A 14,421-nucleotide genomic window follows, 5' to 3' on the forward strand; every position below is an offset into this window, starting at 1 on the left:
GGGTCTGACTTGCCCATTCAAGACCAAGCCACCCCGAAATACTTTGCATGACAACAGGGAACAATATCTTGTTGTTGGGGAAAATTCAATTCCCCCACCCCAGCCACGGTGAGGATTGCAGCTAAGCTCAGAGGGAACAGGGAAGTCTGAGGGGGGTGGTAGATGATGTCAGTGCATCCCCGCTAATTAAAAAAGTGTCGGGGCTGCGCCCCTGAGAGACACCTGACTCCACTACACCACTGCTCTTCTGGAACGTAAGAATGTGCTTTATGCAGTCAGACTGCCATTCCATGTAGGTCAGTATTGTCTGCACTGACTGGCAGCAGCTCTCCAGAGAGGGCTCTCGGAAAGGGTCTTTCCCAGCCCTATTCGGAGATGCCGTGGTTTGAACCCAGGACCTTCTGCGTGCAAAACAGGTGCTCTGTGACCGAGCTATGGTCCCTTCTTTTCCCATTAATTGCACCAAGGCTGTGTGTTAACGGGGGGGGGGGGGGAAGCCCAGAAAATACAGATGGTTTACAGAAAATGTTCTTGACATACCCCCCCTCCAATTTTAACACCGTGTGCTGTTCTGCTTTCAGTGAAAATTAGGGCGGCGTGTTGAGGGGTGTGCGCGTGCGCACATTTGTGTGAAGAATACAGTCTCAATAAGCCATCTCTTTTCCTTTAGCTGGGCACCCAATCAAATAATTTAATTCAAATAGCCATCTTCCTTCCAGTCTCTTTTTGGGGTAGACTGGGAAAAATTTAGGAAAGATCTGAAGATCAGCAAGGATGAGCGGGGTGAGTTGTGGTGCGTGTGTGTGTGTGGGGGGGGGGGATGTCCCCAAATCCATGCACTCCAACCCTCTGTAGCCCTAGCACCTATTCTGAATGCCTCGGTTTAGTCGTGGAAATCGGGAGTAAAATAAGAGCGCAACCGAGCACGTGCAGGCTGCATTTCCCTCAGTGCTGAGTCAATAAACCCTCCTAACCCCACAGTCTGGGATTCCCAGGCAGGGGAGGGACAGGATCAGGAAGTGGCTTGATGGCAGGCTCCCCGCAGCCATGCAGTGCAAGCTAGGAAGAGTCACTTTCTGCTTGGCGCCTAGAAGAAAGGCGTTGATCTGCTCTGCTTTCAGTGTCACAGCCTCAAAGGAAGCCTGTCGCTCTGCACATACTCAGAAACAAACGGCTGCCGCACACATCGCTACGCCCCAGTGTTAAAAATAGGGCTCTGTCCACTCCGCACCCCGCTTAGGATAAAATCCCTGCCCACATCGAGGGCCGATTAGCCTAGTCGTTTGGCAGAGCATCTGCCCCACCCGCTCGTCCAAGGCCTGTTGTCCCAATCAACATCCAAGGGACTGGAGCTCAATCCCCCCCACAAACATTGTACAGATGGCACAGGCTAGCAAACGCCACACCCAGTGAGATACCTTCCTCTTGGAGGAACCCACTGGCTTGGGGAGGGGGGGCACTGGAAGGTAAAAAGAGTGACCACCGACACACATACAGCAGGAGTGGGGAACCTCTTTCAGCCCACGGGCCACATGCACTTTCAGAGAAGCTCTTGGGGGCTGCATTCCAGTGGTGGATGGAGCCAAAGGCAAAAGGGGCAGGGCCGAAAACCCAATATCTATGCCTATATAAAACCCCCTATATATGCCTGCCTGAGGATTGAGATCTGTTGGAGAAGCCCTCCTCCGCGTCCCACCAGTGCGAGACGTACGCTATGGTGGGATGCGGGAGAGGGCCTTCTCTGCTGTGGCACCCCAGTTGTGGAATCCCCTCGCCTTGGAGGCCCGACTGGCGCAGACAGCGGTTTCATTTCGGCACCAAGTAAAAATACGGCTTTTTGCCAAAGCCTCTGAGGGCTAAATGCATCCCCTGAGTTTGCACACCATTTTAACTGTTTTATTGCTTTAGATTTTAAATTGGTATTAGCTAGCTTAATGATTTAATATACGTTTAGCTATTTAAATAATTTATTGCTTTGCACTGTTTAGATTGGTTTTATCTGTACGCCGCCCTGAGATTCTAATGATATAGGGCGGGATGCAAATGTTTTAAACAAACAAATAAAACCAGCACAGTGCCACTTCAAGCTCTTACTGTCGCTTCTTCGTATGGCCCCTTCTGTAAACTGCCCAGACAGCTTCGGCTACGGGGCGGTGTAGAAATGTAATTAATAAGAGCAGCAATAACAATAACAACTAAGCCTTAGGAGAGGCATTTCAATCTTTAAAACGGGGGAAAGTGCACAAAAGCTGGGAAACAATTGAACGATGGGTGGTTGGGGGAAAGGAACCCAGAGGGCAGATCGGGGCCCCAGGAGGGCCAGAATCGGCCCCCAGGCTAAGGTTCCCCATCCCTGCTGTCCAGGAAAGGAGGCTGGTATGCCCAGGGAGAGGATGAAATCAACAAGTATCTTCATCTTTTATTCTGAATTAATTCAGAGGAGGGCAACGAAGATGATCAGGGGACTGGAAACAAAGCCCTATGAGGAGAGACTGAAAGAACTGGGCACGTTTAGCCTCGAGAAGAGAAGACCGAGGGGAGACAGGATAGCGCTCTTCAAGGACTTGAAAGGTTGTCACAGAGAGGAAGGCCAGGATCTCTTCTCGATCGTCCCAGAGTGCAGGACACGGAATAACGGGCTCAAGTTACAGGACGCCAGATTCCGGCTGAACATCAGGAAAAACTTCCTGACTGTTGGAGTGATACGACGGAACCGATGACCTAGGGAGGTGGCGGGCTCTCCCCCACTGGAGGCATTCAAGACGAGGCTGGACAGCCACCTGCCAGGGATGCTCTGACTTGGATTCCTGTACTGAGCAGGGGTTGGACTCGATGGCCTTGTAGGCCCCTTCCTGCCCTACTATTCTGTGAACCTGGAACAATTACCCTTCTCGCAGTTTCAAGATAGCTGTGCTTCTTGGAGTTAGAGTTGCTCCACACTGTTAGTCTGGTTCCCTCTCCCGTTACAATGCATTTGAATTTCGCTCTCTTTCTCCCTCTCACAAACACACGCACACTGTTCCAGAGTAGGACAATACAGTCCCAGATTCAAATCCCTCTTCAACCATGAAGCTCACTAGGTGGTCTTGGGTTGGACACAACCTGCCTCACAGGGTTCTTGTGAAGATAAAATGTCCGGGGAGGGACATACATCGTGTATGCCACCCTTCCCAACCCAGTGCTCTCCAGATGTGTTTGACTACAACTCCCAGAATCCCCCGGAGAGCTATCCTGGTTTTAGAAATAAATAATAAATAACATATTTTGGGAGCAATGGTGCCTAGTGGTTAGAGTGCAGGGCTATGGCTACAGAGACCAGGATTCAAATCCCCACTCAGCTGCAGAACTCAGTAGGTAAACTTGAACCTAGTCACTACACTTCAACCTGACCTACCTCACAGGGTGTGTTGTAAGGATAAAATGGGGGCATGGGGGAGAGAAGACACTATGCTGCTTTAAGCTCCTCAGAGTAAAGGCAGGATTGAAATTACTGCTTCTTTTTTTACGTGACAGATTTCTGCTATAAGACTGAGCAGGTGGGCTGAATTGGTGACCAGCGGGCAGGAGTCATTTTTTTGGTTACCCAACAGTCATTTTTTGGTGCTTAATTCGCATTTTTAGCACGCAAAAGTTCTTCTGGTAATTTCATGTCCAGAAGAAACATGGTGTTCTAAAGGGGGATTTTTTTGTGCATGCGGAAAATGTCATGAGAAAAACAAAAAAAGATCTATGTACACTGAAAGCAAAGGAGAGCACAGACAAAGCCGGGATCACACCTTAGCGTGGGTGCAAAGGAGAGAACTGTAGTGTTGGCAAGCGATTCTCACAAGTGATATCGGTTTTTCCATTTTCCACACTGGTAAACCAAGTGAGAAAGTGACTTCAGGCTCAACTGCACTTCTGATTTTTAGAATGATGCTCTTCTGCTTATCCCACATGAACAGCATTCATAAGCAATACATCTGCAACTTCATCATCCCTCCTAATAGTAAACACAGGTGGATGAGTGCCGATCATTTTGGAAGCTAAAGGGTTCTTCCATAACAGGAAGCTAAAAGATTCTACATTTGCGGCGGCGGGGGGGGGGGGCTCCTTAAGTATGCAGAAGAGCATTAAAAGAAAAAGAATTTTCCAAAAAGGAAGAAACCCTCCCTCTTCCCCCGCCTACCACCTACATGGTCTGACTAGGACTTGTGAGCTTCTGGGAGGAACGGAATGTTGGGGTGTCCACTGCAAGACCAAAAAGGAAACTAGAGAGAGAGAGAAGCAGAGGGAATTGGCTGGGTCAAATCCTTAACAGCTTACAGTAAGCATGTTTGTGCAGGGGGATTAGGGTTGCGGGGGATTGTATGGCATAAAGTATAGCAGCGTTCTGCTACCTGACACCCTCCAGATATGTTGGACTATAACTCTCATCAGCCCCACTGAATGGGGGCATGCTGAATGGGGATGATGGGAGTTGCAGTCCGACACATCTGTAGAATGGCTGCTGTAGAATGTTATAGCAATCTCCAGTGGGGCGGTGATTCTGCAGAGTGGGAAAGGAAAAAGATGCCCTTTTTTCTTTTCTTCCTCTAGACCAGAGGTGGGCTACTTGTGTCCCTCCGGATGTTTTGGCTTACAACTCCCATGATCCCTCACCACTAGCTATGTTAGCTAGGGCTGATGGGAGTTGTAGGCCAAAATACCTGGAGGTTAGAAGTTGTCCACCCCTGCTCTGGGGTCTACAGGAAGCAAAGGAGAAAGGGCATCTTCTTCCTTTCCCACTCTGCAGAATCACCACCCCATCCAACCTGACTATAAAAGGCTCAGGGTTGGTATTCCCAAACCAAAGAGCTCTGGCACTACAGGAACACAGGAAGAGGCTTACGCCAGGCCAGAGTATTCGTCTATCAAGCCCTGCGTTGTTTGCTCTGACTGGCAAAGTCCCTTTCGTGTCATTCGCTATTCCCTTTTGCTCCCCCCGCCCCAAAGCCTGAACAGCACTCTAGGGCTCCAGAGCCAGGCTGGCTGGAAACAAGATCACAGAGAAAGGGCTTTTTATAATAAGGGCTTCTTATAATAAATTCAGCCTTGCATCCGGAGAACCTGTTTCACTTCTTTGTGATCTGCTTTGGATGCTCACCTCCTTCTGTTTCCTTGGCTGGAAGCAAGAACACGAGCACTCCACCTAAGGCAAGCGGTGCCCGGGGACCAAATCCAGCCAATTCGGGATCCCAGTCTGGATCGCTGGGGTTCCCCAGTTGGCCACGCCCCCTTTCCTGGACCATCAGTCATTTGGTGGTTTCCCAGTTTTTGTACAGTTTTGTACCCGTCCTAAAAGGTTGAAATGTCTCTCCTAAGGCTTAGCTGCTGGCAGTAAGAGCTTGAAGCTACAATATACGGGTATGTTTGGGTTTAGGCTCCGCCCCTTTTGTCTTTGGCCCCACCCACCTCCGGAGTGCAGCCCCCGAGAAATGGGATTCGGCCCTCTGACTGAAAGAGGTTCCCCACCCCTGTCACAGAGGCCGGGGTTGCGCCGCAGGTTCCCATTTGTTCCTGACGCAAAGGCAACCCACCCCAGCACAGTGAAAAGAAGGCCCAAAGACCCAGGAAGAACCTCTAGTGTGGGCCCCTGCCTAACGGCAGGCCCCCCGACCCACCCATCGTCTCCCCCCGGCTCCTATTATGTCACGCCACACATCCCAGACAACAAGCGAGAAGCGCCTCGCAGAACAGGCGCAGCCAAGCAAGGAGCTCCAGGCGGGTTAAGTGAGCGAGTCAAGCCACGTGCCGCAACCCATCCCCGCCGGTCGAACCTGCAGGCAATCGTCCCAAGGCAAATTTCACAGGGTCAAATAAAAGGGCCTGGGGATCTCCCTGCACTTCCCAGCGTGCTTCGGGCCCCTAGCAGCCACCCCACAAGCCACGGGAAGGCAAGTTGCCACCTTAGGCCTGCCGTTACGTGCGGACGGAACGGAAAGCTCGCTCTCCGAGGAAGGAAGCAGCCGTCGGGCGAAATCCATTCAGCAGCAGGAAAAGAGCGCCGTGGACAGAAAGACAAAGATGTCGATGACAGCAGAAAATAAACCTGAGCGCTCGCCGGGGGGGGGGGGGGAGGAAACAGGATGGGGCGGCATGCAAAAAGGCTTGATAAAGAGGTTTTTGGAGAGGGCATAGGAGGGTCCACAGTCAAGCACCCTGGCCATAATTCTCCTGCAAAGTGGGGGAATTTCCTCAGGCCTCGATAAGCATCGAATGCAAGGAAGTGTCCCCCCTTCTCCCCCCCAAGTCCAAAAATCCCCCCTCCCAGAACCCCGATAACACCCCCCCTCACCCTGCCAGAGAACCAATATCTTTGGGAGGGAGGCTGTGGTGGTCCGACGCCGCGAGCCGCTTCCTGTAGCGCAGGAAGTGTGGCGCAAGTAGAAGGAGGAACTGCCCCCCCCACACTCACGTAAGCGTCTGTTCCGCTTGTCTTCCCCCCAAACACACACATTAAAAAAAGCCTCTCACGCAATATCCTGAAAGAGCGGAGCCTTGGCTGCAGCTTCCCCCCGCCCCCAAATATTGTACACACAAACAGCGGGGTGAGCTCCTGTCGGGCAATGTTAGCTAGGCCTCAACCCGAGATCGCACGCCACGTGTTTCTATCCTGCTCCCCCAAATGCAGCCATTTCTGGGTGCTCAACACCCTCAGGCTTCCTTTCAGACATCCCAAGCCAACTGGGGGGGGGACAGGACTGTGTGGACCCTGGTGGGGGGAGGTTGGGTGGGTGGTGGCCAGAGTTGCCACCTGCAGCCTGGGTTGCCCTCAGATCCGCATCCAAATCCCCATTCCCCCGTTGTTGTTTGGGCCTGTCCGTAGCCATGCAAATGGGCCCCTTTTGCAGCTGGATTTCCAGCGCCAATGAATAGGGGGCTTTCTCCTTCTGCCAGGCTGGGGGCGGAGGGGGCAGGGAGAGGCCTCCGAGTGCCATTCGGGCTGCGTCAGCCCCCGGCAGAACCTTGCAACGTGGACAGGGAGGCATTGAGAAAAGAGCTGGAAAAGGGGACGGGGGCAGCCCGCCGTTCGCGAGGCCTGTTCCACGGCTAGGGTGTAGAACCTCAGGATGGGGGCCAACTCCAGCCCTCCTGAGAGCCAAATTCACGCCCCCTTTCCCCTGATCGTTTGGCGTTTTCCCCGCTTTTGTGCAGTTTCTTTCCGCTTTCTCAAAGGCTATAATGCCTCTCCAAACGCTTCATGATGGGCAAGAAAAGCGTTCTGCTACAATATGCTGGTATTTCACCCCGCCCCTTTTGGCTCTGGCCACACCCACCCGTGGAGCGCGGCCCCCAAGAGCTTCTCTGAAATGGAATCCGGCCCTCTGGATGAAAGACGTTCTGCACCCCCGGGCTACGGAAAGGTTCCCAATACTCCCTCTGTGGCTGCCCTAATTCCGCAATCTCAGCCACAGCGCCAGCCTGACTGATGACCAGCCTTCTTCTAACCATGTTCCACAGCTACCAACCAGCTCACGCCAACCCCAAGCGAATGCCATCCTCTTACAGCAACCTCCCCTGGAGGTCCGCTGCAATTTGAAGCGGACAATCCAGCCCTTTTGCATGTCGTCCCACAGATGAAGAAATAGCCTCAGCTGGTCCTGTGTTGTCAGAACGTGGTTCCAAACTGGAGTCAGAGTGCAGAGAAGTCAGTGCTGACCCCGCTCGCCCCAAGAACCTCGTTCTGGGCTCCACCCCCCCTATCCGACTCAGAGATGGGCAACTACGGGAGGTCCAAGGGCCATTTTTGCCCTCCAGTCCCTCCCCACCGCAGGCTGCGCTGTTAAAAAATAATACTTTTAAAATTAAGTCGCCAGTTTGCTGCTGAAATCCTGCAGCAAACTGTTCCATACTGCTAAAAGGGTTAAATTTAGCTTGTTTGCAAGCTAAATTTGACCCTTTTAGTGATCCGTAGCTATATATATCAGGGTGCACCAGGGGCCACATGCAGCCTGCGTGTTGCCCACTCCTGATCTAACCCTTCCCTTCTGAAACTCACACTCAGCGGAGGGTAGTGCAGTTTGGAGTGGGGAAGCAGCGCGCAGGAGAGTGGGAAACCTTACCAGGCTCAACAGGTTTAGAGAGCTTCGGCTATTGGGCGGTATAGAAATGAAATAAAATAAATAAATAAATAAATAGTGTAGCTGAAATAAAAGCAGCCGTGGGGAGCGGGGGGATCCAGGGGAGAAGCAGCAGCCAGCGGAAGGGTTCAGATCCGCTCATCCACGTCTCCCCCTCCATTTTGCGGTGCAAGCTTATGTATGTTTACTCAGAAGCAAGCCTACGCATGTTTACTGCGGCTCTGCTCAATGTGGCTCCCAAGGAAGCATTACTGCAGCCTTAGCTGTTCAAGTGGAGACCGGGGTTCCCGGATCAGGCCTTGCGGGCTGCTGCAAGGACGTCCCTCGCTTCTCACTATTTGATCGCATGTGGCTTGCAGGTGAACACAGGGGCTGACTACTCCCAGACATGCAGGGTGGGTGGGAGAGAGGCATTATGCCCGAAGGGCCTGCAAAGCTCTCTCTGCGAAGTCTGACCTGCCACGGGCCACAAACCTCTCGAGACCACGCTGGTCTGGCAACGAACCAGCACCAGCGGCACGACGCAAACGTAAGAAAGAAAGAGCCCAGGACGTGACATCCTCGGGCAACTTCGGGTTTAATTCCTGGGGCCCCCTTTTTAAAAAGGGGGGGGTTCCTAGTGCTCCAATCAGCACCAGGCAGCAGGGACTGAGCACTGCCTGTTTAATTTCCCACAATGCCCCGGAGCAATGCTACATCAGGGGCATTGTTGGAATTTTAAATGGCGGCCACTAGGAGTGTTTTTGCTGCTCACCACCAGGCCTCAATCACATACCAATCACCACCAAAGGGCGCTTTGCTGAGGAGGCCTCAATCCTGGAGCCGTGTTGCAATTCATCAGGAATTTGGGGTGGGGGAGATCCTCTTGTGAACTCCCCCTCGGAAGTTTCCCCAGGGCACAGAGTTGAATCTGTCTTGTACCGGGTCTCCAGCTTTCCCCAACCTGGTGCCCTCAAGATGTTTTGGATTTCAGTTCCATCAGCCTCAGCCACCATGGCCAATGGTCAGGAAAATCTGGAGGGCACTGGGTTCGGGAAGCGATGTTGCTCAGTACGCAGTGGAGGCTGCAGAAACAGCAAATTTTAAAGGCATGCAAAGTAAATGGTTTTCATACATGAAAGGGGAAAACACTGCAATTGTCCTGTTGAACCAGGTGCCAGAGGCCCGTCTTTGAAGGCAAATCGCCAAATATATGGAGGACAGAAGCACCTGTCTTCCAATAGTTGGAGGCCTGTAATTAAATTCTAGTCAAACAACTCCGCCTCACCTCAGTCGCCATGTCTGTAATATGGAGATAACGCTGACCCACCTTATAAGAGAATTGTAACGATAATACATGTGAAGTGTCTGGAAAACTCTAGAGATGCTGCTAAAGGCTCAATAAAAGCATTATTATTTCTGTGCTGAGAACAGCTAGCAGAAAGGGCATTGTTCGAGCGAGGCCCCAGCCTCAGAAGTGGCTTTGAACGCCAGGGGTCAGCCCTGGAAGAAGTGATGCCTGAATAAAGACGAGCCACTCTGAGCATATATGGCTGGAAACCAAACTCCCACCCCATCCTCTGAAACCAAGGGGGCAAGGGCGTTTGGATGACCAGAAAGACCCAAACCTCAGCTGTGAGCAGAACCCCTCTCTACGTTCACAGTCGCTTCCTTTGTGCACGGAGACAGATGAGAGAGCATTTCAGCTAAAACCACATCCTCCTACACCAGACTAATTAATTTTAAATTAAAAACACAGACGCACGCAAAGGCCGCTCAGTGGATTCAATCACTTTTTGCTCGTTGCTTTTCAGGTGCGTTCTGCAAGGCCCTTAGTAGACGCTTGCTGCCCCTTCGCAAACTTTAAAGGTCCTTTTCTTCAGCCTGGTCGACATCCATACCTCATGGGGAGTAGCAGGTGGTCAAATTTAAAAAGGACAGAAACTAACGGTGCAATCCTATGCCTGTTTAGACAGAAAAAAGTCCTGCAACTCCCAGCACTCCCCAGCCAGCCGTGACTGGCTGGGGAATGCTGCGAGTTGCAGGACTTTTTTCTGTCTAAACGGGCATAGGATTGCGCCCTAAGAGGGGCCCAAATAGCGAAGCTAACAGCATACTGTATTGCTGTTTGTCTAGACCCCAGGGAAAGGCAGAACACATGCCAAAGGGTCTGGAAACCAAGTCCTGTGAGGAACGGTAAAAGGACCTGGGTCCGTTTAGCCCGGAGAAGAGAAGGCTGAGGGGGTACGCAATAGCGCTCTTCAAATCCCTGAAGGGCTGTCACATCAAAGAGGGCAAAAACCTGATCTCTCCTGTCCGTGAGGGTAGGACTAGGTGTAATGGGCGTAAGTTACAGGAAGGGCAAATTTTGATTGGACATTCAGAAAAACGTTAAGAGCAGTTTGATTAAGGGTTGTGGGTTCTCCATTGCTGGAAGTTTACAAGTACAGGCTGTGTAACAAACCGTGGGGGATGCTTTACCTCTGGGTATCCTGCACTGAGCAAGGGGTGGGCTATATGGCCTACAACCCCACCCCACCCGCTTTTACGAGGCTGCCCCCCCTCCAGGCTCGGTGGCATTAGCCCTCCAGCAACTGTGCCGTTTTTTCACACCTTTGCTCACCAGAAAGAACTCTGCTCCCTCCTCTGCTACTTCTATTTCAAACTTGCTCCTTTCCCAAGGATTGGAGATGAGGCCCAGGAGTCCTGGGATACTCTGTCCAGAGCAGTGTACAACTAACATCGCCGTGGCCAGAAGGGCTTTGGACATCTTCATCCAAAGAGCCAAGGCCTGAGCTGCACAAGCCGCCTGTTTAAAAAAATGCTGGGCGGGGGTGTTGAGTGTGGTCCACAACACAGAGTTTGGGGAGAGGTGTGAGGTGCTGTCCTCTGCCCCAGAGGGCAAGACTCGATCTAACGGGCTTAAAAGTTACAGAAGGGAAGCACACTGAGCATTCGGAACAGCGTGTCGACTGAGAGCGGTTTGACAATGAAACTTATTACCTAGAGGGGTGCTGGGAAGAGATTTTCAAGCAGAGGCTGGACAGATGCTGGGGACGTTCTAGTTCTGGCTTTCCTGCACAGAGCAGGGAAACAAGACGGCCTAAAAGCCCTGCTCCAACTGGTACGATTCTTGCAAAGATGGGATTCCCCGCTACTCGTTCAAGGCATAATTTGTGGGACTGATGCAACAAGCTACCTGTCCATTTTGGCCAGATTAACGAACCCTGAGACGAGGACCCCGTAATCGTTTGCTAACACCGATTTAGAATCCTCGCACCATCCTTTAAACGAGCTTTGGAAAAGCAGACCACACATAGCCCCTTTCTCCATCATGACTCTGAGCACCACTGCCAAGAGTGCACAACCTCTTTCAGCCCATGTGCCAAATTCCACTTTGGAGCAGCTCTCGGGGGCTGCATTCCAGTGGTGGGCAGAGCCAAAGGCAAAATGGGAGGGGCCAAAACACACAAACACCAACCCAATTTAGCTGACAGCTCTTACTACACGTAACTAAACCTTTGGAAAGGCATTTCAACCTTTTAGAATGGGGAAAAACAGCACAAATGCTGAGAAACCATCAAACAATCGGTTGGGGGGGGAAGGGGGTTCATCTGGGGAAACCCCAGGCGGGCTGGATTCTGCACCCCTACACAAGACAATTCTCCAGGACAAGATCCACTGAAATGGGCTGAGACCCTCCTCCAAGTGCAACCAGGGAGAGGGCCTTCTTGGTGGTAGCCCCCAGATTCTCCCCAGTGAGGCTCGCCTGGTGCCAACCTTGTCAACTTTTCAGCACCAGGTTAAGACCTTCCTCTACTCTCAGGCATTTGGCAGCATATGATAAAGTTTTAAATTGGGTCCTGGGATTTCTTATTGTGGTTTGTTAAAATTGTTGGTTTATGCGTGTGTTGTCTGTTGATACGTTTGTATGTAAATGGTGCTTATATTATGTACAATATGATATTTTTGTTTTTAATTTTTGTAAACCACCCAGAGAGCTCTTGGGTGGTATAACAATGTCATAAATGAAAACAAATGAAATTTGAGGCCTGGTTACCTGAAGGATCGTCTCCTCCAATTTGTAACTCTCCAGACCCTAGATAATCTTCAGTGGTCCTTCTCTGGCAGTCTCTGCCAAAGGAAGTGAGGTGGGCAGCTACTAAGAAGAGGGTCTTTTCTGCTGTGGCACCCTGGCTGTGGAATCTTTCCAGAGGGGCTTGCCTGGAGCCTACGTTGTGCTCTTTCTGGCGCAAGACCTTTTTATTTTCCCAGGCATTTTAGTCTTTTAGCTTGGTTGTTTTAAATCTGTTATTGTATTTTAAATCTCTCCACTGCTGCTAGGTTTTATTTTGGTTTGTACTTTTATATGGTAGTTTTAAGCTTTTGCATTTTATACTGTATTTTATGGAGCATTTTGCAGTTTTAATTGCTGTGAACTGCCCAGAGAGCTTCGGCTATTGGGCGGTATAGAAATGCAATAAATAAATAAACAAACAAACAGTCTGCTCTTATTTCAGTGGGGTTCATGCAGGGCCATTTTATTTTCCCTGGCATTTTAGTCTTTTAGCTTGGTTGTTTTAAATCTGTTATCGTTATTTTTAATCTCCACACTGCTGCTAGGTTTTATTTTGGTTTGTACTTTTATATGGTAACTTTAAGCTTTTAACATTTTATACGGTATTTTATGGTGCATTTTATGGTTTTTAATTGCTGTGAACCGCCCAGAGAGCTTCGGCTATTGGGGGGTATAGAAATGCAATTTAAAAAAATAGTCTGCTCTTATTTCAGTGGGTTTCACGCAGGAGAACGTCATTAAACAAAACCTAGCAAAAACAGAACGTGTCAAATGAAACCTCCAATGTTTACACCATCTTGGATGGACCCCAGCCCACAAGGACCATCAGCCTTCCACTCTGCTAGCCACTTGATGGACCTCCAGAGAGGGGAAATTTGCATGCGTGAGAAGCCTCCAGGGGTATAAGCCCTCTTTGCGCAGCCTCGGTACATCCACTTGCAAGATCACTTGACACAGGTTATCATCAAACAGATGCTCTTAAGAGGACCAGAAAAGGATAACAGTGGCAGAGCAGAAACTCCCAGGCTCAAGCCCTGGCATCTCCATTTAAAAAAGGATCGCGCCACAGTTGATGGGAAAAGTCCTTTCCCTGCCTGAGCCCCTGGAGAGCTGCTGTCAGCTGGCAGGAGACAATGCAGAGCCAGATGGGGAAATAGTCTGACCTGGAAGAAAGCAGCTTGTGATGTTCTTAAGCTTTCCCAAGCGGCTGAAGGCTGCTAAGGGCCAGTTCAGCCGCGTTTCACAATCATGTGAACATAAACCCAGCAGCCAGTGCTGGTCGCTGCTTCAAGCAAGAATAATGCAGCATCAAACCCGCTCACCTGTCCTCTTCCTGAAAGAGTCCGCTGGACCAGGGGTGGGAAGAAGGTAGCTCTCCAGATGTTTTGAACTTCGTCTCATGGAAGGCCCCTGCCAGCATGGCCAACGGTCAGGAAGGCTGGGAGTTGAAGTCCAAAAGAGCGAGAGGTCTACTTTCCACCCACCCTCGCTCTAGACACCCTCTCTGACCAGCCTCCCTGCTGCAGCACCCATGAACGTTCCCACCGACAGCTCACAGAATGTTCTGGCTAGGACTGGGGAGACCCGAGTTCAAATCCTCCCATTGACAGCCACATAGCTCTCAATGTCAGCTTTCCGTGGTCCGGCACCCTCCAGATGTGTTAAGACTGCAGCTGCCACAACCAGGGTGTCTAAGTATAGTGGGAGTTGTAGTCCGACCTGTCGGGAGGGTGCTGGGTTGACGAAGGCAGCTCTAGGTGACCTCAGGCCACTTGCTCACTCTTAGCCTAGCCCACCTCGCAGGGTTGTTGCGAGATGTGTGGAGGGAGGGGCACCCAGTAGGTTCCTTGGAGAAAAGGAGCGATCTAAGACAGCTTTCCCCAACCTGGTGCCCACCAGATGTGTTGAACTATGACACTCATCAAGTCTATAAAAATGGGAACTGTAGTCCAACGCATAAGAACATAATAAGATAAGAACATAAGGACCCAGGGTCCATCGAGTCCAGCATTCTGTTCACACAGTGGCCGACCAGCTACCCAAGGGAAAACCACAAGCAGGACATGCACCCTCCCGCCCATGTTCCCCAGCGAGTGGTGTACATGGGCATCCTGCCTCTGATCCTGGAAGCAGCACAGAGCCATCAGGACAAGTGGCCATCGACAGCCTTCTCCTCCAAGAATTTGTCTAACCCATAATGGGCGCTGTAGTCCAAACGCATCTGAGGGCGCCAGGCTGGAGAATGGCTGATCGAAGAGGAGT

The 14,421-nt window shown here is 51.1% G+C and overlaps 1 protein-coding gene across 3 annotated transcripts in view; it reads right to left on the reverse strand.

The window, feature by feature from the left end:
* The window catches only part of SIPA1 (signal-induced proliferation-associated 1), a 44,084-nt gene that overhangs the window by 28,783 nt on the left and 880 nt on the right, over positions 1-14,421 (reverse strand). The window lies entirely within an intron of this gene.

The sequence above is a fragment of the Heloderma suspectum genome, chromosome 17 (genome assembly GCF_057233095.1).
Source record: "Heloderma suspectum isolate Gila_16-S chromosome 17, 16-S_ref, whole genome shotgun sequence".
Classification (NCBI taxonomy): Eukaryota; Metazoa; Chordata; class Lepidosauria; order Squamata; family Helodermatidae; genus Heloderma; species Heloderma suspectum.